General features: G+C 26.7%; 1 long non-coding RNA gene across 2 annotated transcripts in view; it reads right to left on the reverse strand.

Annotated features, from left to right (window-relative positions):
- LOC107437847 (uncharacterized) overlaps positions 1-27,350 on the reverse strand; it is a 339,730-nt gene that overhangs the window by 146,427 nt on the left and 165,953 nt on the right. For both annotated transcript variants that reach the window (XR_015429297.1, XR_015429298.1), the window contains one exon: positions 15,610-15,716. This is a non-coding gene — a long non-coding RNA (uncharacterized LOC107437847). The remainder of the gene's footprint in view (positions 1-15,609; positions 15,717-27,350) is intronic.

Here is a 27,350-nt window from a genome sequence, read left to right on the forward strand (position 1 = left end):
CGCTTAGAAGATTTGTTTACTTTGTCCAAAGTTTTCCCCAAAATATTTTCTTTAGTGAAAATTGAAAACGAAGAGTTGGCCTCTCCTTCTGAAGCACTGCTAACATAAAATAATTATGATGTTCTAGAATATTTTAAAATATTTTATCATGACAACAAAAAGAGATTGATATTTTACTTCCAGATGACTAATTTTTTTTTCGTTTTAAAACTTCTAAGAAACTATATTGAAAAGGGTTTATCAAAATATTTTCTCATAATGATGTGTAGATAATGTTTAGTTTATTGTTGCAATATTTTTTGTACCTTGGGAGAAACATAATATATTTTCATAAAACAAGCCGCTTTCACTTAGAATATTAATATCTAAACATTTTCTTTCTTTCTTTATTCAACCATTTTATTGTGAAAAAAGTTTTATAATTTGTATAGTTTAAAAAGAACCTTTCATTTAGTTTAAAGTGAGTATATGGTTTCAACTGAAGGAGGAAAAAAAAGCTAATATAAATTTTTGAAAATTGGGAATATTTTTTAAAAAGAAATAAGAACTAGTATATTATAAAAAGAATTTTTTTTTCATTATCAAAAAGTTTAGAAATATGTAAAAAAAAATTGATAACAACTTGGACATTTTGAATTTTATTCTTGCTTTTTTGATCAATTTTAGCCGCTGAAAACTGTTTACAACTGAGACGATAATTTACAAAAATAATATCGAATAAATAAATAAATAAAAATTTGAATAAATAAGAAATTTATCAAAGGATAGAAATTGTTGAATTGTGCTTTATTACTTAATTCAGGAATTTAAACTAAATAGCGAGAACCTCTTTATCGATTCTTGGAAAGAATTCAAGTCTAGAAAAAAATGTCTTATTATCAAAAAATTATAAATAAATAATTGATTTTAATGGGGGAAAATTTGCTTGCAGTAAGAAAATTCAACTAAAAAACTTTTAATATGGTTTAGAAATCTGTAAAATCAAATTGCGTTTGAGTTTTCTCTTATTTAATTAACTTTTCGCCTCATGATATGACTATTAAAAAATATCATATTTTGATTCGTGTTTTATTAAAGGCAGGAATTTGTATAAAAAAGAGTGAACTTTTTTACAAATCCTGGAGAATAAAGGTCTAATTTAGAGCAAAATGATAAAAAATTATTGTAAAGAAGATTACATAAGAATAGTAACTTGATTTAAATAAAATTTGCTAGTAACTAAAAAATTAAGGAAGGAAATTTAAGCATTATATTGAAAATAAATAGCTCAAATAAAATTTTTTATATATTTTTTTAAAAAACATTTTCGCTTTAATTTTATCATGTTCTTGATATTTGTAAATGTGCATTTCTTTGGTCTATGAAAATTTATAAAATTCCTATTAAACGTTTCTTCTACCTACATTAATCTTTACTAATTAATTTAATAAAATCAGTGTTTTTCTAGTTATTAATAATTTAGGACATAGTGTAATGTTCACTTCGAACATTTCAGATATTTTAAAAAAAAAAATTTCTTAATTCTGTTATATTCTCGATATTCATAAATGTTCATTTTTTTATGAACATTTATAACATTTTCATTAAATGGTTAGCCTACCTTCATGTTTCTTTACTATATTGCATTGATTTTAATTCAGCGTTTTTCTAGTAAAAAATCTTTAAGTATCTGATGTTATTTTTACTTCAAACACGATGCACATATTGTTTTTTGTATTTTATTTTTGTTCACAAACAATCTTTCTTTATAATTTTATAATATTTTCTATATTTGAAAATGTGCATTCTTTTTAATGAAAATTAAAATTCTCATTAAACGTTTACTCTTCCTTCGCGATTCTTTACAAAATGGCATAAATTTTTATTCAGAGTCTCATCACTCTAAATTAAAATTTATTATTGAATAACTTTATCTTAAAGCACATGATATATTTCTTATTGTTATCATGTATAAAAGAAATTTTTCTCAAACTTCTTATAAATTAGATTTTTTTTTTTCACATTTGATGTCATAGTTAACTATATTTCATTTAGACTTTAATGAAAATGTATATTCTTTCTTGTAAAGCTATAAAAAAACATCTTTTATTTCATCTAACTGCTGTGAAATGAAAAACTATGATGTTTTATATTTCGTAATTCTAAAGTATATTTTCACAAAAACTTTAAATTTTCTTTATATATATATATATATATATATATATATATATATATAGTATTTTAAAAACTATCTACTCAAATGTTTACTCATACAACTAAAATTCTTAAACTTTTGAAATCTGAATCTTATTTTTTTATATTTTGCTTATATATTCTCTTTTTGATACAGTAAGACTTAATGTACATTTATCTGAAAATACCTTGTTGAATATATGTTATTATATCGTTATTCTCTTTTATATATCGTTGTTCTTTCTTTTCCTTTTCTTTAAAAAAAGAAATCTACTACTATGCTGAGCTAATATACCGAGAAACGAAAAAGTAGAAATATTAGTATGCTATTCTTTATTGAATAATATTTCGAATTATACTCTCGGGGAAGAATTCTTAAAAGGGAAAAGAGGAGAATCATTTCACAGAAAGAATTTTATTCCCTTTCTATGTCTTCGGAAATATTTTACAGAAAAGTTGACTTTTATTTGTATCGAAGCTATATAAACTACAACTTAGGTAGATAAAATGCAAGAAATTGGAGATTTCAAGTAAGTTTTGTTTTGACAATAATTTATATAGAAGAAAAATAGTTTTTATTAGAAGAAAGAAGTTTTTATATACTTTTATAAACAATTTTATACAAAAATTAAATTATAATAAATTTTAATATATTTATGCAAATTTTTATGCCTGAGATATTCATAACTTATATTGAAGTTAATTAAAAAAATATTGAAATGCTGGAAAAAGTTACCTGGTTTTTAAAATATTTCAATTTTAAAAATCTTAAACTAATTTGGATTTATTAATGGCATATCTCTTTTTTTACAATCATTAAATCTGTATAAATTATTCTGAATTTGAAAATTTATTTTTATCTGCGTTTAATTCTAAATTAATTTTATAATTTTTTTAAAATCAAATTGGATTAATTTAAGGATTTTGCTGAATTTTAATAGTAAAAAACTACGCCGAAATTTAAAACAGTCACTCTAAAAATTTTATAAATTTGAACTTGTTTTTTTTTTAATTTTTCTTTATAATTTTATTTCTAAACCATGTCTATTTATTGCTGATTGGTAACCATATTTTGTCAAAATACTCATAATTAGAGCGACGCAGATGAATAATTATGTTTAGAAATGTTAATTTTTATATTATTTAATAAATTTAAAGTTATAAAATTTAAGGTTTCTGTATAAATTTTTTCGTGAAATCTATAGAAAATGTTAAGTGATTTTGCTTGGTCTTCTTGCTTGAAGCAGCAGCCTTAGATAAAACAATATTTTTATAGAAGAAGTATATTAGCAAAATATGAGGAAAAACCAAAATTTCAGAATAAGTCTTAAATTTTAATTAAAAATTGCGATAAATTAAAATGATCCAAACATAGGTGAAATAATAAATTTAATTAAAAAAGGAATCAATGTATTTAAATATCTTTCTTTAAACAATTGCTATCTATATCTATTAATGTCTTAAATATTTAGACAAAATATAAAGTATAATTCCTTTAAGGAAAATATAGTGTCAAAAATAATTTTTAATTACCATTATTTTATTACACGTCACGCGTGTTTAAAAAGAACATTATAATTTGATAAATTATTTCAATGCAACAAATATTCTAAATGTAATGCTTCTCTCTGTTTCTTAATTTTAATGGCCAAATTATTTGGAATATTAGATGTCAATATTTTAGCTCAATGAAACAAAGAGTTTAAAAGTATAGTATTTGGTAGATTCTGGTTTTATTTAAATAAAATATTATAAAAATTCCTTTTTATTGACAGAGCAAAAAATTTAAGCAAAATTATCGCACTGTTTGGTATTGATATTTCTGGTAAAAAAAAAAAGAAGACATAATTCTGATTAATAAAACAGAGATTTACGGTATTTAATCCATTCATTTAGTAATTTTTTTGTTCATATGATAATGGGTTACCAGAAATTTTGGTTTTCAAAATTATAGTTCTCATTTCAACACATTTAGTAAGAAATTCAAAACTTGAAAGTAAATTTAATCGAACAAATGGTTTTTATGCCATGTTCTTAAGCATCAACATAAAGATATCAAATCTTATCACATTTATCAAATTTTATCACAGATTATGAAACCATATTTTATTGCTTATTTTACCAAAATCTTTACCAAAGTGTCCCGATAAAAATTACCGAGCTTTTAGGTGTTCCCATGGATCTAGATGCACAGTAAATCTTTGCATATTCTAGTAGTTTTAACCATGCTTTTTTTCTTATTGTAAATAATGAATTTCAGCATGCATCTCAATAAATTATTTATCCAAGCCTTCAGTATTGCTTAACGACTTGAATATTTAAATAAACTATTAAATAATAATTATTCACTTTTGAATTATTAAAACTAGTGAATAGTAATTATTTTATTTTTAATTTTAACAAAATAAATTCCAAAGCGCTTCGGTAAAAATTACCAAGTTTTTTGGGGCTCTCATAAAACCAGAAACACGGTAAATTGTACCATATTCTAGTAGTTTCGACCATACTTTTTTGCTCAGTGTAAATAATGAGTTTATGTATACACTTTAATAACTTATTTCTCCATGTTTTTTATGTTTTGTTCGACGACTTATCTTTTAATAACCGAGTGAATAATTATATTTCACTTAATTGAAATAAAGAGTCTGAATATATTTCACTAATTAATTTTAAATAGTATTTCAAAAAAATTATTTCTATCGCAAATACTTTGAGAAAATTTTGAAAATTAATATTTCAATTAACTGAAACAAGGAGTTTAAAAACATAGTATTTGGTATGATCTGTTCTATTCAGTTTAATATCACGAGTATTTTAAAAATATACTGATAATTCATTTATTCTATAGTAAAATTGTACAGTTTTATTGCTTTTAAGTTTCGTATAAGAATGCAAATACTCATATTGAATATTAAATATTAATAAATCAATATAACAAAAAGACAAGTCTGAAAATATTTAAATATATTATTCTCGATTTTCTTACATGCAATATTTTCAAAGTCAAAAGTATTTAGAAAAAAAAAATTTGTGTTAATATATCCTTTAAATAAAAAAAAAAGATTGCTTAAAATATTTGCATACATTATTCTTGATCGTCTTTTACAATTTTCTTAATGTCACAAATATTTAGATAAAACATAAATTGCACATTATCGAAAAGGACTAAATCTTTTGAAGTACTCGTCTTACAGATATTTTAATTTTTTTAAGAACCTCTCTTCTAAATCAGAGCACATTCCCCGGAGACGAAACATATTAAGTGTTGAAAGCGAAATAAAAAGCGCAAACGAAAACATTTTTTCGCAAATAACCTTTCTCCTGAAAACAATAACATTAGAAAACAAAAATTGCCATTCTGCGAGAAAGCGAAGGAAATCCAGATAGTTGGCACAACAAAGAACACAAAAGTAGCGACATAGTTTGAGTCTTCATTTTCGAATCAAGCCATCTAGGAACCTAGAATCCCTCCCCTCTTCCCAACTCTCTTGGAAAAATCTAGGGTCGTAATTAGCAATGACATTCGCACTTTGTAGTTTTCTAAATCGCATATTGGAAGTCATCATCGCTTTCAAGGAACTTTTTTAGAAGTTCTGGTTCCAGTTCGACAAACCAGTCTCCAAAAGAGGTTCTACTGTCTCCTTTAAACATTAAAGAAGTCGGGTAAGGCAAAGCAATGATAGAATAAAAGAATCGCCAATGTAGCCAAGTAAGAAGAAAATGTTCGGAAGAGGACAATTTGCATTACTATGTCAGCGGGAGTTTCTGTACTATTCTTAGGGAAAAGTAGGAAAGAATTGATGTCCGTAAATGTGTCAGAGCGTTTCAGGCTTCTTGCCGATGAAGAAAAGTAGAGAACAATCGATAATTTGCGTAAGATTTCGAATACAAGAGCCTCGATTTTTTTTATCACTATCCTGGATAAGTGTCAAGATGTCAAGAGAGGAAAGAAAAAGAAAAATTAACGAAAATTCTTTCCGTGTGTTCGGAAATTTCTGTTTGCAGAGCAGTCGAGCTCTTCGTAGGTTCGAAATTAAAATGTCACCCGAGAGCTAATACCTTCAGTATAGCAATGCTTTTCAAGGATGTTATTTTATTTACATTACGTTCGCAAAACTGTTTCCATTTTTGCTGTAGATTTTATTTTCTAACGTGACTGATCTTGTCGCAAGGAGAAAGACCGAATGAAATTAATTTAGCGCAGCTGTTGAATTTGAGCTCCGCTATTTACTTAAACTGAAATGTATTTATACCGTAGAATAGTAATTTTCGATATCATTTCCAGACTTTATTAAAAAAGAATCAACTGAAATTTTATATATTTTTTACATTTGTTTATGGCTAAAAGTTATTTAATCTTATGTATGATCTGTATCATTTCAATAATACTCAAAGCCCCTTTTAAAGATACATTTAAACTTTTCAAAATTTTTATTTTTAATAAATTTTATATGATATTAAAAATAAAATTTTTCTCTAAAATTTTGTCGATTTCAGTAACTATTAAATGTATAAATGGGAATCTATTTTTCCTTTTATTTCAAGTCTCAAATTGTAAAAAATTCCAAAGAAGTACCGGAATTCAAAGTGCCGGTACTTTTTACTGTAAAATCCATTTCTACTGGAATCTATACCATATCTGGTATACCGTAGTCAGTTTTTACAGTAATAACCACAGAAGTATTCTAATTAAATAAATATTTCTGAAATAAATTGTGGTACAATATTTTACAGCAGAAATGATTTTTACGATTGATGCAACCTAAGAGCCAGTACCTTATACAGTAATTTGACCGGGAGTTTTTTACTACAGTGCACTCTAAAGTAGTTTTTTGAAAAGTATTAAGTTTGTTTAGGTATCCATTAATTAATAAATTTATTTTCCAAAAAATATCAAACTAAATTAATTTATAAATTATTGTATTTTCCCCCCAAATACTTTAGGGTGACTTTGACGCTTTCGTTTATAGTTTAAGTTTTCGTCAAAGTATAAGTTTGTTTTGGCATCCATTAATTAATAATTTTATTTTCCGAAAAATATCAAACTAAATTAATTTATAAATTATTGTATTTTTCCCTAAATACTTTAGGGTGACTTTGACGCTTTCGTTGGCACTTTACAATGTTCACAAAAAATTTTCCGAGAATTTTTTCTTCTTTTTTACTTTCCTCTGATCATCGATTGTGTTGAAAAGTTTCTTTTAAATATTATCAATTGATAAATTTTTATTCTTAAAGTATTTCTGAAAATTCAATTATATAACTAGTTTTTTTTAAATCAATTAATTTTAGATTTTTATATTTTTTTGACATTTTACATTGCAATTTTTTTACAAGGCTAATTTTCTTGTAGAAGTGCCATAAACTAAATTTGTGAAGCTGTTGAAATGAGTTTCGATGTTTACTTGGAATGAACTGCATTTATGCTTTACAATAATAATTTTAAGACTCAATTCAACGTTTTATTAAAGAAGAATTGCCTACAATTTTCATTTATTTATTTTATTTATTTTATTTATTTTATTTATTTTATTTATTTTATTTATTTTATTTATTTTATTTTATTTATTTTATTTTATTTATTTTATTTATTTTATTTATTTTATTTATTTTATTTTATTTATTTTATTTATTTTATTTTATTTATTTTATTTTATTTATTTTATAAAATTATATACTCTTTTTTAATTTCACAGTGTCAAAAAATATTAAAAAACACATTGAAGGTGTACCTTTTTCAGTATGAAATCCCACCCTTACGAAGTTCTTCGCAGAGCCTGAAAACAAAACGTTAAGTTTGTTTTATCATTTATTAACTCGTTAATTTGTATTCCAAAAATATTTGATTAAAATCAGTTTGATATATCTTTTTTTTTTGTAAGTTAAATAACTTTATATTTTTCATTTATAATGTGCCTCAAAATTTTTCGATTTTTTTAGAACGTTGAATTTGTTTGTAATTAATTTTCTAAAAATGGTTATATTTTTTTAAAAACTCGAAAACAGAAAATATTTTATTAAATTCAGTTGTGAAAATACCCTTTCATGTAAGTTAAAAAAATTATTTTTTCATACTTTTTTGACATTTGTAATGCGCAGCAAAATTTCTGTTATTTTTTTTTTAAAAAACGTTGAATCGGTTTGTTATTGAGTTTCTAAAAATATCTATACTTTTCTTTTCAAAAATTTTAATTCAGAAAATATTATAATAAATTCAATTTTTTAATCGATTCATTCATAATTATAGATATAATAACTATAGATATAAGAGTTACAATTAATCCAAATAGTTATAAATTTTGTTACATTTTTTATATTTTCGTAGCGTTACCTGATTTTCCAAATTTCTTTTTAGTGCTTTTTTTTTTTTTTAATTTTTTTTTTATTTTACAGCTTTGATTTTCTCATTTTCAAGTCTGTTTGATTTTTCATTAAAAAGTAAATATTTTTGTCTCAAACATTTCATCAAATTCAATGATTAAAATATTATTTTTATCTTAAATGATTTTAGATACAGATAGTTTTTCAAGTTTTGAATTATGCCATTTTCCACGAATTTTTTATGCATTTATTTATTTTCTTTTAAAGGCGAATTTTCCGGAAATGGTTACTGAAAATGTTTTATCACAACTTCCAAATTTACTTGAAATTGACTCTGTATATTTTTCTGAAAGAAATTATAATAATGATTTCAATACTCCTTTTAAAATTTAAACGACCCAGTTATGGAAATAATTAAGTGGAAGCTGCAAAAAAATTTTAAATTCAATTTTTACCAATTAAGTCATAGAAACTTTTTATCCTTGACTTAGGTCTCGGTGCAGCACAAAAGTGTAGAGGGCAGAATACCTCACTTGTCTAGACAGTAATATCCGTCACGTAAATAGATATAAGTAAAAAATTAAACTTCTTATTCATAAAATTCTTATAAAAGACAACATGTCTTACAGCTTTTGTTTTAGTCTCATTCACTTCATACCAAAATTACATATGAAACGATTCTTCTTTGTCGCTAAAAGAAATTTAAAATTTCTCCTCCTTTGACTCTTTCCCTCCTAAATAAATTCCAAAATAATAATTTTAGATAAAGCTTGCCTCCAAGGATGGGGTGAGCTTAAGATATTCATATTGAGCCTAGCACATAATTTTTAAAACAATTTCCAACTGTGTTCTACTTATTATAGCTTTGAGCGTTTTTTTTTCCACGTGGGAGTAATTAAGCACAAAAAGTTATTATTTTTCATAACTTAAATATGTTTTAAATATACATTAAAAGTGCACGACTTTAATTATGCAATCTTAAGCAATAATTTTTTTTAAAAAACTCCGTATCTATTTTTTCGCGGCTCACAAAATTGATAACTTCGAAAGCGATGAGGAAATTAACCTACCAATCAGTGCTAAACATATTAGAGTGCCGATGAAAATCTCCAATTTGGCTCAATTTTTATGCCTTGAGGAAAATCAAAATAATTTCCAATTTTTGAAAATTCTTACAAGCACAAAGCAGCGTTGGCGCAATTTTAAAATATATATATATATATATATATATATATATATATATATATTATCTTCGAATGGCAGGCACTGAACTTTATTCGTTTCGCCTTAGAAGATGCCAGAGGTGTTACTCGTTTCTAGTTACCCAGTGGGCACTTGTGAACCAAAGAGTAACATTGCCCACGCCACACTGCCACAAACCAGTTCATAGGGTGGGCCACATCCCCACATCACACACAACAGAGGACAACACAAGAGAGAGAAAGATCCATGCCCAGAGCGGGATTCGAACCCACAGCCATTGGCTTCGCAGTCAGGCGCGCTAACCGCGCGGCCACCTGCCCGACATTTTTCAAATATTAGAAAGAAAACGAATTAGATAACAAGCATCTAGTTATTCACTCGGATGTCTGTTAACTGTCACAAAATTGTGATTTTTCTTCATTTTAGCATTTTTCGCCATTTTTTGTTAACTTAGAGGGCTCTATATGAAGATAGAAAATCTTAACCTAACTAACTATTAAAAAAACTATTATAAACTCAAAGTAGCTATAAAATTAGCATATTGTTTTCCACCAACAGCTTTCGAAAAACAGCCCTACTCTAAAACATGTATGAAGGGTTGATTAAATATGATTAACGAAAAAGAAAAAAAAAAAAAGATTTAATATAACACAATAACTGTCAACGCTAATTCTGCATATCTCTAACTTACTCCGTCTCTCTATACTTTATGGATTACTAAGCCATTCGATCGAGAGCGATAAAATTTGGCATACTGATAGTTCGAAGCACGGAGAAGGTCATTGTTGACATTAGAATACGTTATTACGAACCGTTCGAACGGGGAGAGCGATAAACGAAATGGAATTTTCTAAAGCTTTAGCCATTCCTTTAAATTAAACTGTAAGCAATTCTATTCTTTTAAATATTTGAAAGCTAAAATTAGTAATGTTTACAAGATTATGGCTCAATTTGATCGTAAATATAGTTTATTTGAGCGTACTTAAATAATAAATTATTTTTATTCGCTATATCAGATTTCTATGAACAACGTTAACGTGGAAGCATAAGTGGACTATGCCACCAAATTCGTATTTCTAAAGATATTTGATACTGCATGTTTATTTTGTTTATAGAAATTCTCTTAAAACATGTTTCTATAAAAGTAAATATTTTAAAATCAATGATAATTAAAAGTGGTTCTAATTCGTTTAGGATAAATGAAAAAAATGGCAATACTATTATTGAGCCGATGATGCACAATGAGATTAGGTAATAGGTACAAAATGAAATAAAAAATACAAGTTATGTACTAAAAAGCAGAACTAATTAAAAAGATACTTCCGTAAAATAATATATTTTGTCTTTATGAATTTTATCGGAAAATGTCATTCTGTTTTATGCATGACTTCGCAGTGTTACTCAGCACCGATTTATGTTTCTTTCCATTTCTTTTTTTTATTTTATTCATCCCATACGAAGAAAGGGTATTCAGCTAGTGACACAATAAATTCAAATCCTAATTTTCTGCGTTTATTTGATTTAAAAGGTTTTTAAATTTAAATTGACGGTGAGATTAAATTTTGAATGATAAATATCGTTGCAAGCTTTGGGAAATGCTCATCAAGAAAAGTATTTTCAAGCAAAGAAAGTCTCTAACTCTTTGATACCCATTCTTTCTAGTGAAAATCGCCAACTGATAGCCATTCGCGATGCAACAAGAAAAAAAGGGAAGAGAACTAAAATACTTATTTTTCGTTCAAGGAAAGACTGCGAGTCGTTTTAAACTGATTGAAATTCTCTAGCGACTGATTTACAAGATTCAAAAAAAAAAAAAAAAAAATGTAGGAAAACGAAACAGGCAATATCTATAGAGCCCGCCTTCTTGGTTTCTTTTTTCTCTCGCCAACGCACGAGCAATAAATTCAGTTTCATTTTAATTTTCTCTACGTATCACACAGAAAAAGGCACTTTTTTTCGCTCTCTTTAATTTAATCACCTCTCTCCGATACAAATCTAAGGAGTTGAAACATTAGAAGAATGTGCAGGGGGCGGGGAAATGAAATTTTACAGATATTGCACCTACGGCACAGAGTCGTTTTTGTAATTGAATATTTCTAGCTGAAATCAATAAAATCGTCTTCATCACGATTGAAAATTGCATATAATATTACTTTTTATTACTTCCTTTGTGTGATTACTTTCTCTAACATAAGAGGCGGGATGTTTTCTTACGTATATGCTACTTTTTAATGAATATATTTTCGGTGTTTAATATTTTACAAGAATAGAATAATATTGAGAAACTCTTCGCTTTAAAGTAAATATTAAAAGCATTTTTGATTAATTTTATGTTGATGAATTTTTCAGCAGTGTTATCTAGTTTATGATTAAAAAGTTCTTATTGTTTGATTATACGGAATTCGTTATTGGTTAAATATTAAAATATAATTTCGGAAATTCTTCGATAAAAAATTATGCTTTAAAATCAACTATTTCAGCTCGTTAGTTTTTGATATTGATTTTGTAGGAATTATATTACACAATAAAAAAATTTATTAACAATTTAATAATAGATTAATTTACAGCAAACATTTTGGGAACAAGGCTTATGGTTTTCTTACTGTATGTGAGCTTAATATTTGTACACCAGTGACTTATTAATGCTCACACACTTTATAAATAAAATCATTTTTTTCCTTTAAAAATTGAAGCTGGAAATTGCATTAAAAGTATTCGTTCAATTTTAATATGAATGTCATAATCCTTTCTTTGAGGTGAGCTTTAGTCGCCATTTTGAATTTTCTAATTGTGAGGGGATTAAAGAGTAAAAATTAATTAAATTTAAACATTGCCTTTTCGACAAGGAAGTTTTATTTATTTATTCTTATACTGAATAAAATGTAATGCAATAGAACTAATAGCATTAAAGTTACAAGGAACTTATGTATAGAGAGAAAAAATTTTGATTTTGACCTATTTGCACTTAAAACTCTTATGACTTCTAAACTATTTGTCCCATTGACTCAGTTTCGGTCTAATTTTCTGAGTGAAAAGTGCGCAATAATCACTTACTTAGATAATGAGTATCTAAGTAAAATAGCAAGGATTAAGTTTCATACTCTTTGACTCCCTTCAGTCAATTCAAAATAGAGACTAAACATCCCTGAGGAGGGTTAAAACTTTAGATATTAATAATTTGCTTAAATTTTAACTTTTCAGACAGTTTCCAGTTTCCTCTAATTTTTTTCCTCATTTTATTTAGGAATTGGTAGAATGATTTCTGCAGAAAATCAGGAAGCACGCCATGAGACACTAGTGCTAGTTTAATATATATTTGTCACACTAATATAGAGAGTATTTTGAAAATAAACTAATTAACTAATTTTTAACTAATTAAGAGCATATCCTACCAATCGTTTAGTTTTGATAAACGTAGAGCGTAAGTGTAATCTAATAAAACTTTCTGATTAATTTCTGAATTTAAAAAAAAATATATTGCATTAATAAATTAGGTCTCATTGTGAAAATATTAGCGATGCATTAGATTAAAAGAAGGTAAAGCAAAATTTATTAAATGGTGACGTAAATTTGGAGAATTAGAATTACATTCTGAGTATTCAAGATTTGACAAGGAGAAGATGATTTCAATATATGATAGTATAAATTTGGTGTAAGTTCTTAGGAGTATCCCATCTCTGATAAGATAAAGCTAAATTAAATTAATGGTAATATTAATTTACTGTAAGTTAGAACAGATTTATGAGTAACCAGTCCGCGATAAAGTTAAATTATTACACGATGATAAAAATTCCATGTGAGTTAGAATTAGTTTTTGAGTATTCAGGATGAGATAGGGGTAAAGCTAAATTCAACGTATGACGGTATAAATTTGGTGTAAATTAGAATTTTCTTAAGAGTATTTTATCTTTCGTAAGGGAAAAGCTAAATTGGTAATATAAATTAGCAATAAGTTGTAGTAGCTTTGTGAGTAACCAGTTTGTGATTAAGTGAAAATAAATTAAATGCATGATGGATAAAATTCCATGCAAGTTAGAAGTGGTTTTTAATTATTAAATCGTAAAGCTAAATTCAATGATGGTACATATTCGCTGTAAATTAGAAATGTAATAGAAACATTCAGGTTATGATAAAATAAAGCTGAATTATATAAAAGGTAATAGATGAGCCGCCTTCCAATGAAGTAAACCGGCTGCGAATCCCTGCAATGGCTGGTCGATGCGAATCCGCATCCAGCTTGCACCGACCACAGTGCTGACGTGAAATATCCTCAGTGGTACACGGATCATAGGTTAGAGTCCTTTTGCCGTCAGGCTAACCATGGGAGGTTCTCGTTGTATTCATCTCCATGTAACGCAAATGCAAGTTAATCCATCAAAAAAGTCCTCCACGAAGGCAAAATTTCTCCCAATACTTGATCCAGAAGTTCCCTTGTGTTTTGGATTGGGTTCAAAATTGTAAGGCTACGGAGTTGAACATTAGTAGCAGTAAACCCAAAAATTGGGTCGGCTGTTCAACGACGGTTATAAAATAAAATTATTTTTAAAAAATGATAATGGATGGTGAGGGATGGTGAATGGATGGTGAAAATTCCATGCAAGTTAGAATTGGTTTTTATTATATAGGATGCGATAACGCTAAATTCTGTGATGGTATAAATTCGGTGCAAATTAGAAATGTTATTGAAACATTTAGGTTGAGATAAAATAAAGCTAAGTTATATAAATATTAATAGATGGTGATGGATGATGAATGGATGGAAATGGATAGTGAAAATTCCATGCAAATTAGAAGTAATTTTTTATTATATAGGATGTATTAGGTAATATAAATTCAATGATGGTAGAAATTCGATGTAAATTAGAAATGTTATAGAAACATTTAGGTTGTGATAAAATAAAGCTAAATTGTATAAATAGTAATAGATGGTGATGAATGGTGAATGGATGGTGAAAATTCCATGCAAATTAGATGTGGTTTTTTATTATATAGGATGCATTAGGTAATATAAATTCAATGATGGTATAAATTCGGTGTAAATTAGAAATGTTATAGAAACTTTCAGTTTGAGATAAAATAAAGCTAAATTATATAAATGGTATTGACAATTTGTAATATGATTATTTTGTGAATATTCATTTTACGATAAAGTGAAATTAAATTCATTAAATATGATGATAACGTTCAGAAACAAGTGAAAATTGCTTTAAGCACACTCATGGTGTGATAAGTTTAAGTAAAATTCAATGTCTGATGGCTTAAGTTTGAAGTAAATTGAGATGTTTTTGAGAGAATTTTGAAAGTGCTTTTTAAAAATCAATTATATGTTAAAGCTCAATTCAGTAAATTATGATATAAACTTGCAGTTAGTTAGAATTGATTTATGAGTATTTTAAAGTCAAATTGAATTCAAGGAATGGTCTCATAAATTGGAAATCAGTTAGAATTTCTTCGTAAGTATTCAGGCTGTACTTCGAAATGCTAATTATTTTAACACGAAACTTTACATAATTATTTCTGAGAAAAATATGAAACTGAATGGTTAGTTTTCAAGAAATATCAAGCTTCAAATAGCATTTTTAATCACGGTTATTTATGAAAGAACTTACCTTTAAAATTTACTCACTTATTTGAGCTAATTGTATAATTTAAAATAAAATTTTAAGTTTTTAGAACAACTTCAGGTAGAAGCCTTGCTAGTAACAAATTAAACTTTTTAAACTTAATTCTAACTTTTTTGTTTGAGCAACATAAAACATAAATAGAGAACCAGCAATAAAGACTTGGATATTTTTAATGAAACGTAATATCATTTATAATTTATTGTGATAATAACTATTTTAATATTAAAAACTGTTGTTAATAATTAAAGAAATGCATTTTTTAGGGGGAGTTAGGCTAAAAAGTACTTACTCGTTATGTTGAAAGTCATGTTTTTGCAATTTAATGTAGGATTGTTCCTGGACACATAATTTCAGCTTCTTGCATTTTGTAATTAACTTCCTTGAGCCTCTTGACTCCTAAAAAAAAGAATATCTATAATCAAAATTTCTTTGAAGTGATCAAATTTTGCAAAAAAAATAAATACAATAAAATTAATTAGTAGGTTAATTATATTTAGCTTCGTTTCAACGTTTTAGTTGAAAAAAGAGGATAAAATTAATTGTTTTTCTTCAATTCTTAAAAAATATTGAAGAAAAAATGAATATTTAACCTTCTTTTGTCTATTATTTCTCAAAGTTTCCTTAATATAAGAAAATTTCACAGACAGTACAAAGACGACCATATTTTTGTTTAGAAATTTAATAAGCACGTAAATTGTATTTAATTTTGAATTTAAAGTAGAAGATAAAATTTATTAATAAAAGAAAAAAATTATTATGTTAAAATATTAAACAGCTTCCAAAGGGAAGCGAAATTTATTAATAGATTCTTCTTTACAACTTAAGATGTTTACTATTGATTTTCTCAGTTGTTTTTACGTACTAGTAACAAATATTAATTCCACATTTATTACCGCAAGCACATGACATATCATTGCTTAATTAACTAAATTCCTAAAAATATTTTTAAAGTATACAAATTCGAATACAATTTCAAAATTATAAATTTTTCGTAGCAATATGATAGGCTTTATAATTAATTATTTCAATATCTATTTGCTTCAAAGATGTGAAAAAAAGTATATGAAATATCTTTAATAAGGAAAAGGAAAAACGAATAGAAATATTCACATCAATTAGACAAAATATATTTTTTTCTGGTATTCACAATAAATAGTTGTGTTACTAAATGTTCCGAACATTATACACAAAAAATAATGAATATAAGCACCATTGTTTAAAATATTGAAATTTAAAATTTATTTTATCTTCACTGTAACAATATAAAGGAGCCGTAGTGGTTCATGAGATAGAGTGTTCGCCTCCCAATGAGTTCGAATCCCACCGATGACTGGTCAATACGAATTCCGCACCCGGCTCGCACCGCCCACAGTGCTTACATGAAATATCCTCAGTGGTTGACGGATCACAGGTTGGAGTTCCTTTATCGTCAGATTAACCATGGGAGTTTTTTGGAGTTTTCCTCTCCATGTAACGCAAATGAGGTCAGTTCCATTAAAAAGTCCTAAGCGAATGCAGAATTTCTCCTAATACTTGATCCTGGAGTTCCCTTTTCGTTTCGTTTAAGTTTCGTTGTAAAATACATCATATTATCGCAGGAATAACTTTTTAAACGCAAATAATTTTCACGGGCTGAATGATAAGACTATGATATACTAAGTCCCATTTTCAAATTGCTCAGAAAAGCATTTTTATAAAGAAAAAAATCACAGATTTTGAATATATTGATTGATTGAGGTCGCTTTAATCTAAGAAGTTTTCGAAATTTGGGAAGTACATTTTCTGGAAATAATATTGAGGCAAATTTTGGTTCAAAACTTCCCTCTAGGATAAATTATAGTTTATCTGAGTTCTCAAGTCTTTCAATTTTTTATTTAAACTTTGGTGAAATACTGCCAGTATTAAAAGTCGATGGCTCGTTATATAAGTCTTAAAGTCAAGTCCTATTCTTCATTAATTTATGTGTAATTATGTATAATTTACTGTATTATTAATATAATTCATTAAATATATTTTATATAATTATTAATTTATATATAATTTTATTGCAGTTTCCGGGACATAAATGTAATTTTTTTAATTCTGCAAGAATTATTTTATTTTCACGAAGCAAACATTGTAGTAAATAACATTATAGATATATATTTTACGTAGAATATCATGAAATTCTCAACTGCATTGTAGATTTTGATGGCATTCATTTTGTATAGGAGCTCAGAATTTCAAGAATTTTTTGACATTATAAATACAGATATTTTGATTTTTTAGAACTTTTTCAGGTGATTTTATAGTATTTATTACTATACAAAATGTCATTGAGAAATAGCGACTTGTACATACGCTCTAGAAAATACACTGTAAATTGTCCCAGATCAAATTATGGTATAAAGTAGCGTCACTTCTGGTGCATAATCCGTAAAATCCATTTTACCGTAAATTCCATTTTTTACTTTAAAATGTTTACCGTAATTTTTGCAGCAATATTTATTTTTTTAATTAGAGGGATTCAATGATTTTACGGTAATTATTACTGAAAAACTTACTGTATATCAAATTTTTGGTTCCCGTAAAAACAGATTTTACTGTAATTTGATCCGGAAATTTCTTATAATATGTAATTCATTCTTCATACTTCATACTTCATACTTCCTCATTAATAAAAATACTTCAAATTTTGAACCAAGGAATATAATAGCTAAAATAAACTGTAAAAATTGGACAAACTTTTCTTTTAACTTTAATAAGTAAAGAAGCTATAAAACTTTAGTTTACTTCGATAAAAATTATTTAAGTTCTTAAAAAAATAGCTTAAAATCAAATTAAAATCACATGAATTAGTTACCATCAAACTATCAAGAATTGGTTGAATTATATTATAAACGGTATATTTAAAAATAATTATTAAATTATACATATTATAATTGGTAAAATTGTACGTTTTATAATTAAATAAATTTTTATTAATAGAGCTATTATTGATCAGAAAATCATTCAAACTATGCATAAATACTTAAAAATACACCTATTTTTAAAATTTAATATAAACAAAAGTTTTTTTTTAAATAAATATTTAAAATAGAATCTATTCATCATATGAAATCCCTCAAAATATATCCTTAACAGCGTTGCATAAAATCTTCCATCTTGAATGAAGGAAATGGAAGAGAAAAAAAATGCCGAAATTTACAGGTATATTTTTATTTAGGCCATCGAAAGTGAACTATGGGATGCTTTTCCGGAAACTTTGGCGGAAGTTGAGGATCCCTTGTCCTACTTTCGAACACTTTCACTCTAACGGAGCTGGATGAAGAAGAGAAAAAATCACTATCGTAACTTCCGGTTCATCTGCAAGGAGTTCCTGAGGAAAGGCAGCAGACACTTCTGCAGGCAATACCTAATCATGAGCTCTCGAGAGTCACGTTACTGATAAATAATTTTTTTTTAAAAATATAATATGAAATTACGGAATTGTATATTAATATTTTAATTTTATTTATTTTGAAAGTTTTCTTAATGCACTAAAAAGAAAGTAAGATCCAAACTACCAGAATATGGTAAAATTTACCATGTTTCTGGTTCCATGGGAACATCGAAAAACTCTATAATTTTTAAAGAAGCGCTTTGGTAAAGCTTTTAGTAAAATTAGCAATAAAATATAGTTTTATAATATGTGATAAAATCTGGTAAATGCGGTAAAATTTGGTCATTTTATCAATGCATGGAATAAAAACCATTTATTTGGTTAAATTTATTTTTCAGTTTTGTATTTTTGCTAAATGTGGGACAATAAGAACTAATTCAGTTTCACGTTTATACTTAATTCAGCTATTATTCTGTTTGTTTGTTTCTTTACTATAGGTATTTTTACGGTAAAAGTACTATTCGATATTACTACGATAAAAATACCGTCACTTGGAGTGTAGGTAACTTTTTACTGTAAAATCTATTTTTACCCGAACATGTTACGGAACAAAAAAATCTGATATACCGCAATAATTACAGTAAAATCAGTGAATCACTCTAATTAAATAAATATTACTGTAAAAATTCGGTTTAATATTTCGTGGAAAAATTTATTTTACTGTAAAAATAAATTGTTATTACGATAAAATTTGTTTAGCGAATGATCTCACAAAGCGCCGAAACTTTGTACCGTAATTTGATCCTGAATTTTTTACAGTATGTGAATAAAAGTCTTAAGTTTAAAAGTCCATTAAGTTCAACCAATAACTTTAAAATATAATTAGTTGGGTGTTTCAATAAAACCACATTTCGTTGTTATAGAAGACAATAATTTTGCTACATTTTTCAATGATAATGAATTACAGAATTTTAATATAACATGTAAAAAAATCAATATTTTTCTCATTCCCTAAAATTTAACTGCAGATCAACCACGCTTTTCAAAAAGAATAAGAACTTTATAATAGAAATCGATATTTTAACTTATTGGAAAATAATTTCAGCTTCCATTAAACTGAGAAGAGATTAAAATAAAATAACATCACGTAATGATTTTCAACACTCATTTCGATAGTATTCCCACCAAAATAAACAAAACAAATTATATTTAGTCTTCTAACTCATTTCGCTCTTTATTAGAATCCAAAAAATGTACCATTAGGGAATTTCATAAAGTTTCTAACAAAGAAATGCCAACCAAAAAAACAAATAAATAAATCGCAAGAAAACATAAAATTTCCCATTACTGAAACCTAAATGAATTAATTCGAAACTGGAACGAATAAAAACTGTCGCATTTAATAACCGTTACCTTTTTTTTCTGTTATTTTTTTAGAAATAAATAAAATCACAAATAATATAATACACCAATGAAACTGTCTCAACTGAAAAATCACTACTGCTTCATCCGATTTAACTCAACGGCAGAACGGGTCGCATAATGGTTTTTGGGAATTATTAAATTTTGTTACTTTTACTTTTTGTTTTTATCTATCCTTTTTTGCTGCACATATATGTTTTTTTTTTTCTTTTTTCAACATCCGTGGCACTTTGCCTCCCTACAATTACGGCGCATTGATTTCACATCATCTCATGGCCTTTCTTATCGGCCTGTTGGAGGAATTGGAAAAATTTTCATTTTTTCCCCTTCCATCGCTTGCCCGTCTGTGCTAAGGAGAACCGTAAACGCGCCACAAAGAATTGATTGATTCAACCCCTTATCTGAATGCTTGATGGTTTCTGTCTTGTCCCTGCCACCAGAGGGCGCTAATTTTTCTCTTGTTTTGACTACGTGTTTTGTTTATCTTATTATATGACATCTCTGCCTCACGATTTCTACACAGTTTTTTTAACAATGTTTACAATTACTAATTAAAGAGCTAAATGTACTAAGTAACGTTTTATTAAATGGATAAATAAATTATGGTAAAATTATCTTGTTGTAATAATTATTCTGGTTAAAATACCATAACGTTTTGACTACGTGTTTTGTTTATCTCACTATATGACATCTCTGCTTCGCGATTTCTCAACAATTTTTTTAACAATGTTTACAATTAGTAATTAAAGAGCTAAATGTGCTGAATGACGTTTTAATAAATGGATAAATAAATTATGGTAAAATTATCGTACTGTAATGATTATTCCGGTTAAAATACCATAAATCTCGTTAAAATGGTATTTAAATCATTCAGTTGGTAATTTTCCCGTCCATATGACTTGCCGGAAATTCTGGTTTTTAAGATTATAGTTTTTATTGCTTCATATTTAATATGAAATACAAAACTGGAAGATAAATTTAACTTAATAAATGGTTTATATACCCTGCTCAAAGATTTTATAATAAATTTACCAAATTCTAAAAATATTGACCAAATTTTATCACATATTATAAAACTATGTTTTATCAATTTTATCAAAATCACTAACAAAGCACTTCTGTAAAAATTACCAAGCTTTTTGATGTTCCCATAGGGCCAAAAATATAGTAAATTTTATTATATTCCGGTAGTTTTGTTATGCTTTTTTGCTCAGAATAAATTTGACTACATTAGATTTATAGTTTATGCGTTGACAAAACAAAATAAAGAGTCTGCATAGCCTTTATTTCGTGTTTGAAAGCATCCAATCGGCGATATTTATAAATCACAAATATTCATCTAAATTATCAGCATCATCGTAGTCATGTCGTTTTAATTTTCTGCAAAAAAGGAGGTTTTTCTTAGGTTTCCCTGATTTTGTTTATCACTAAACGCACTTTGAAGTATCAGAGATAGTCACCAAGTATTTTTATCTGCAAAGTTCAAAATATTGACAAAATAAATTAAAGTTGTATTAGTTGTAAAGTAAGTTGTAAAGTTGTAAAGTAAGAGCTTTCTCCGAAAATCTCAATTTTTTCGAAAATACACTTATAACTTTCTTCCATTAAAAACTCCAATGCTTAGTCCTAATAGACGCCTTGTGCAATTTTTTTTTTTAAAAATTTACTGATCAAAACTGTTTATACACTATAGCTTGAATTTGCCAAAATACAAATTATTGAAGGCCCTATTTTAAGACATTGATCAGATTAAATATTTCTTAGCTTAGTTGGGACATTTATTTTAATACAGTAAACAAGAATCTATTTTAAATTAAATTAATAGGTTATGCTCTTCAAAAAGTTTGCTTTATTAAGTCCATAAAGTACAGAAAAAATACTTAAATGTAAAACATTTAAAGCATTAAACTAATTTTGCATTTTTCTGAAATCCTTAAAACTGTTCTCTATTTTTTTCCTCAAGTCGTATCATTTCTGAAAGTTGTGGCTTATAATTATTATTAGCATATAAATTATATTCATAACTAGAATTTTTTTTTCTTCCAGAAACAACTCTATTATAATTATGTTTGAATTTGAAATAGAAAATTTCTTGCTAGCCAATTAACGACCGTCAATTATTTAATCTGTTAAAATGAATTTTTTTATAAAGAGTAAATAAATATTATAAAGATCTTTTATTTTCGATCTACTAATAAAGGATCCTAAGCGATGTATTAAAGCAAATTTAAGTTTTAATTTTAAAAATGAAACCCTACGTTACAAGAAACACTACATTTTGGTACTTGTGAACATAATTTCTTCCATATGTTTGTTTCAATAAATGAGCGTCACTTGTGATGACACTCACGATTTCTTTCAATAGGTCCTGTAAAACTAAGTGTCTTAGTAGGACTTGGCTCTATTGCTCATATACAAGCAATTAAAATTAGCTTTTCTGATATCATATTTAAAAATGATTTCATGGATAATTTTCACAAAATTTTAGCTAATTTTTAGCTGTAATGAATTTCAAACAATTATTTATAACTGTTAGTTCAAGTTTTGCCAATTATAAGGCAGAGCCCTTAACGATAATTATCAAGATAATGCACAGAAAAATAATTCTGGTAAAATTACCACATTTTATAGAAATGATATTTTTGGTCATAAAAACATATTCTGGTAATAAAAACAAAAATATGGGGCATTTAAACCATTCATTAGATAACTTTTCCATTCATATGGTAATAGTTTACCGGAAATTCTTGTTTTCAAAATTATTGTTTTTATAACCACATGTTTTGTAAGAAATATAAAACTGAAAAGTAAATTTAACCGAATAAAGGGTGCTTTAAGGTATCATGATGGAATTACCAAATTTCATCATATATTATAAAACCACAATTGATTGTTAATTTTACCAAATTCATTCCCCAAGAGCTTCGGTATGAATTACCTGGATTTTTGGTGTCCTCATAAAGCTAGAAACACTATAAATTTTACTAGATTCTAGTAATTTAGATCATACTTTTTTCTCAGTGTGCAAAATTTCGTACGGAAACAATAAGCCACAGTTTGGTAAAAATGTAAAGCGTTAGAGATCTGCTTTTTAAATATCAGAAAGATTTCTCCAATGCTTCATTATCTGGGCTCATAAACATTTTCAAACTTGAGAATTTTACATTAATTTTCGAAATTTTAATTAATTAATAATAACTAAAAATTTCAAATTATTATTGATTAATTATAATTAACTAACAGTTTAAATTATAATGAATTAATTTTAAGTTATAATTAATTAAGCATTTTAAAACGTTATTAAATTTTCAGAACTTGAGCTATTCGCTAGTGCTGAAGTTTGCATAATCCTTTACGGAAAGATATGGGTTATATATGATTTAAAAGTATAGCATTCTTTCGAGTTTAAGATAATTAAACTGTGTCTTTTTCTCTTCTGAGTGAGATAACTTCAAAAACACCCTTAAGATAAAATTCATGCAAATTTCATTTTCGCATGGATTTTGTATAATTTAAGTACACCTTTCTTTTTTCATTCTCAGTTGCTTTATGAATCTAATTTTTCAAATTTATAAAAGAAAATTTTAATTAAGAGTATTTTGTAATGCCATTTTTAATCATTTCTTCTAGAAATTTCCCCTTATACACTGTTAAAAATTTTAGCGTATCTTAACACCTAAAATGTTACGAATTACTTTTCACCAAAAGTGATCTAGTGACATAGATAATTTCTGGATATAATAAAACACCAGGCCTATACCTAAGCTGCAATAAACGTGAACATTATGACACTTCGAAATTTCTTACAGTTAGTATTCATGCCTCAGATCTCTAGTCAATTGATCTGATAACTATTGTATCGTGTAATAAAGTTTAAGAAATATGACAATATGATTTAGTTTGGGACCATACTAAAACTGTAGTAAATTTGATTGATATTATGTTTAATCAGGCTCCTAAGTTTTTACCAGTGTGCCAATTTGGTTAACTGTATTGAAAACTTTTTAATATAGTAAAAGTATTTATTTTACTATATTCTTGAAACATAGTATACCTCTAAATATTTAGTATATCTCGAAAACAGCATTAGAATATTAATGCTGTTTTTATTTTAGCGTATCCATTTAAATTTAAGAATTGAACATTAAAAAAGGAAAGGATCAATACCACCAGAAGTTATTTTCCCAAGAATTTCTTCCCCTATCTCAAAATTGTATGGCCAGCAATTTTCTGAACCTGGAACCAATACAGTTTTCTCCAAATTAAAATCAAATTATATCTAGGGTGGGAGGGTGGGGAGAGGTGAACAAAACCACATGACCAAGTGACCACCCTCCACTTTTACAGCTACCTAACGCAATTTGAAAAGAGGACACAAACCACCCCTAATCCCATGAGGTAGGGGGGTTAAAGAAAACGGGAGGCTCGGTAATCGATGACCATTCCTATTTAAGGCGTATGTCTTTATTTTTCTGTATATAAAAAAAAATTAAAATCGATTTGGTAGGCACTGTCTTCTTTTAATGGGAAGACATTTTTCAGCAGGGCCCTCTTATTTTTCTTTTTTTTTCTTTCATTTTTCTCTTTTGTGTTCTTTCTTTTCCTGCTCTTCTTCATCTTCTTTATGTCCTGTTCTCTTTTTTCCTCCAGGCGTTGGCGGCCCTGTATTAATTGGATCAAGAAGAATTCCCTCCCCCCAATTCGAATTTCCCCCCTCTTGCACCCTTCGCGGTCTTTTTCCGCATTGGTCGAAAGACAGGAGTGTATGGGGGAGGGTTGCGGACTTCCTATCCATCCCGCCCACATGCGTTATCCAGCTCATTGGGCGATCAGGCGACCCGCGTTAATTTCCACTTTTCTTTTTTATCTGATTCTCATAGTGTTCTGGGAAAATCGATATGATTATTCATGTAATTGATTAAAGGAAGCTGAAAAGTTATCTGCTAGCAACTTTTGGCATTTTCTGAAAAGTTCCGATAGATAATTACAGTTGTTAATTAATTTAATTAATTAATTTATATTTAATAATTAATTAATTAATACAATTTCATCTTTTCTTTTTTTATCTGATTCTCAAAGCGTTCTTTGAAAATCGATATGATTATTCATGTAATTGATTTTTGGTAGCTGACAAGTTTTCTTCTCGCAACTTTTGGTATTTTCTGAAAAGTTCCGATAGATAATTACAGTTGTTAATTAATTTAATTAATTAATTTATATTTAATAATTAATTAATTAATACAATTTCCTCTTTTCCTTTTTTATCTGATTCTCAAAGCGTTCTTTGAAAATCGATATGATTATTCATGTAATTGATTGAAGGGAGCTGAAAAGTTATCTGCTAGCAACTTTTGGCATTTTCTGAAAAGTTCTGATCGTTAATTACAGCTGTTAATTAAATTAATTAATTTATTTATATTTAATAATTAATTAATTTATACAATTTCACCTTTTCTTTTTCATCTGATTCTTAAAGTGCTCTTTGAAAATCAATATGATTATTTACGTAATTGATTAAAAGGAGCTGAAAAGTTATCTGCTAGCAGCTTTTGGCATTTTCTGAAAAGTTCTGATAGTTAATTTCAGTTGCTAATTAAATTAAATAATTAATTTAAATTTACCAATTAATTAGTTCACATTTATCAATTAATTAATTAATATAATTTCCACTTTTCTTTCTTATCTGATTCTCAAGGTGATCTGGGAAAATAGATATGATTATTATTGTTATTGATTGATGGAAGCTGAAAAGTTATCTGTCAGCAACTTTTGTCATTTTCCAAAAAATTTTACTGTTATTTGTAGTGTTAATTAAATTAGTTAATTTATTTATGTACATCAATTTATTAAAATAATTTCCTCTTGTCTTTTTTACCTGATTCTTAAAGTTTTCTGGGAAAATCGATATGATTATTCATGTTATTACTGGAAGATTACTGGAAGATGAACTGCTAACTGCCTGCAACTTTTTACATTTTCTCAACAGATTTGATAGTTAGTTATGATTGTTAATCATAGCTGTTAATTGTAATTTTTAATTCTTTAATTGATATTTTTATTAATTAAAAGTTTAAGTTGATGCACATCATTGATTAAATGAATTGAATAAATGAAATTTTTTAATATATTATTTGTATTGAAGAACATTAACATTTGTAATGGTTAACATTAGACAATTAACTATGAAAATAATTAACAAAGTTAACTATCTATTACAGGAAATTAAGAAAATTAAAGAAATAAGAATACGCATATTGCAAATAGCAATTATATAATCGCAATAAAACTTCTTACTTACCATTTTATATTTATTTATATTATTAGGTATTTAATTTAATTACGCATGATAATTTTAATTAATCATAAGCATTTGCAGTAATTAAAATTTTTAATAAGTAACATAAAACTAAAAAATCATCTTAAATTTTCTAAGGATTTTCGTATTCGGAGCTAATTCGAACTAAATATCTCTTACTAATCATTATGAGTAATTATGAGTTATTATTAGACTATGGATTAGAGATAATATTGTCAGCCGAATATTTAGATTTAAACATTTAACATCATTACAAGTATAAGAATTGTAATAAATTATATGTGTTAATTTCAATAATTAATTTTTTAATGCTTAACATATTTCCACTTCTCTCGATTATTCTCGACATTATTTTCGTATTTGAAAGTTTAAAAAATTTAATATATTTCACTGCTAATTAATATTAATTGAAAAACATACTGATAAGCATATTGTTATCTATTGAACTATCGTATTCAATCCACTTGCATTTTAACAAGTTTACGAGTCTTAAAAAAAACATAACTCTTAATTGCGCTAATTAGTTTTTTTAACGAATAATATTATGAAAATGCTACAACTAAGTATGGTATTGATAATTGCATTCCTAAATATTATCAACATGAAACTACTGGGAAACCTCTCGGGAACGACCACTCTCTTTTCCACAATAAAACGGTCGGTAATGGAGGTTAGTTCTTCTTAGGGGTTACCTCCATTGACTTCTAAGTGTTATTGAAGGTATTTGATTTTTTGAAAACGATTTAATTACGCTATTAAATTTTTTAATAGAATAATACTATAAAAATGTTACAACAAAATATGGTATTTATAATTGCATTCTTTAATATTATCAACATGAAACTACTGGGTAACCTCTCGGGAGCGACCACTCTCTTTTCCACAGTAAAATGATCGGTAATGGAGGTTAGTTCTTCTTAGGGGTTACCTC

This window comes from Parasteatoda tepidariorum, chromosome 9 (genome assembly GCF_982258835.1).
Source record: "Parasteatoda tepidariorum strain Cologne lab strain chromosome 9, Ptep-v5.0, whole genome shotgun sequence".
Classification (NCBI taxonomy): Eukaryota; Metazoa; Arthropoda; class Arachnida; order Araneae; family Theridiidae; genus Parasteatoda; species Parasteatoda tepidariorum.